The 1,585-nt window shown below is 30.7% G+C and overlaps 1 long non-coding RNA gene across 1 annotated transcript; it reads left to right on the top strand.

Moving 5' to 3' along the window:
• The first annotated feature begins 545 nt into the window (after positions 1–545).
• LOC133180066 (uncharacterized) lies at positions 546–1,282 on the top strand. Its single transcript, XR_009720266.1, has 3 exons — positions 546–623; positions 968–1,031; positions 1,210–1,282. It is a non-coding gene; the product is annotated as an uncharacterized LOC133180066 (long non-coding RNA).
• Positions 1,283–1,585: the final 303 nt, after the last annotated feature.

Genomic DNA, 1,585 nt, shown 5'->3' with positions numbered 1-1,585 from the left:
GTCACAAACTGCAATGCAGTGCCTTGTGTGTATGCCCCCCCCCCCCCCACACACACACACATACACAAAAACACAAACATTATGAAAGTTGCACACTTTTAAACATGCAATGATGTTGTCCTCTGGCATACATCTACAAACATGTAACATAATATAAGCACAGCACGTCATGATATCAAATAGTATAATTTAGATGCAGTCACACTTACAATGTACATGTATTTGTGATGTCAAACTGCACAGTGTATAATGCATGTGCACTGTACATACAAGAGTATTAGACCCTATAAATTTTAATTTATACCTCTGGCAATCAAAAATATGTGAATTTTCAGATTTCAGTTCTTACCAGTGCTTCATATTTTAAATTCATCGTAGAACTTTAACTATCTGTATCACTAGGCTGTAAATTTGTAGAATTTCTACATTAATGAAGATAAAATGTTTGAATTTTCATTTGTCTGACTACATGTACATTAAGTCAGTCTTATATGTATAAACATGTATTTATGTACTGTTTATATGTATAATTCTTTTCTCATTGTAGCTGTCACAGAACTGGTTCAAACTGGCATTTACATCAGCTAGAACTATCAAAATAGATGCATCATTTTCTCCACTGGGTATGATCACACTAAAGCATTTCACATTAATTTTATAGGATGCCAGTGTTAAGTATTTTTTTAAAATGTTGTATAGGTGAAAGAATTAAATTTATCTCTAGTATATTGATTTTTATTTTTTTTTTTACGTAAATTAAGTATAGCTACCAATTCTATTTTTGCAAAATTTAATGTCATAGGTTTCAATTTCCCAAAAAGTTTTGTATCAAAAGTTTGTTTCCATTTATTTTATAAATTTCAGAAAATATAGTATAGCTTGGTTTGTTTTGTACAATGCAATGTCATTTCATTCTACAATAGTTATCATTAAGTTATTCACTCATTACATATATATTTTGTTCTAGCTACTCCCAAACAATTTGAACAATTCATTCAGGCAGCAAGTGTTTCCACCAATAAAATAAAAAGGTATGCTCCATATAAGCTATAAACCATACATATTCCTAGCAAGATTATTGAAATGTTTTGATAATATAAACAGTAGAGTCATGTATATGCTTTCCATGTTACTCAATGCATTGTTTTGAGTATCACTTTCTTAAAACCCCAATGAACTTTCCATAATGGTATTTCATTTTGTTTTTAGAATTGATTTCATCCAGAAGAACTGTTTGAACTGTGGACTGTTTGAAATATTTTGCACCTGCTCAGAAATCCCCTCACAGCCTGCCTTTGAATTTGAAAAGCTGTTTTTAATTAAATAAATTTTCTAGATAAATAATACTTTGTTTTTTTAATAGTACAATGGTTTGAAAGTTTGAAGGCTGTTAAGATTTGAATATCTTTACTTGAATATATTCTGACAGGCGCGTAGCTGCTTATACGCAAATACGCAGATGTCTACACATCGTTTTCCAATTTTAAAAATGGGATGGGGGGGGGGGAGGGAAGGGGGAAATTTGTGAGAAGAGAAAAAATATCAATACTATCCAGCAAATATTTGTGTTTCAAATTATTTTATC

This window comes from Saccostrea echinata, unplaced genomic scaffold (genome assembly GCF_033153115.1).
Source record: "Saccostrea echinata isolate AGI-Se365-2 ecotype Australia unplaced genomic scaffold, CSIRO_AGI_Sech_v1 ptg000005l, whole genome shotgun sequence".
NCBI lineage: Eukaryota > Metazoa > Mollusca > Bivalvia > Ostreida > Ostreidae > Saccostrea > Saccostrea echinata.
The sequence above is the reverse complement of the archived record's forward strand: the minus strand, read 5'-3'. Positions and strand labels throughout refer to the sequence as shown.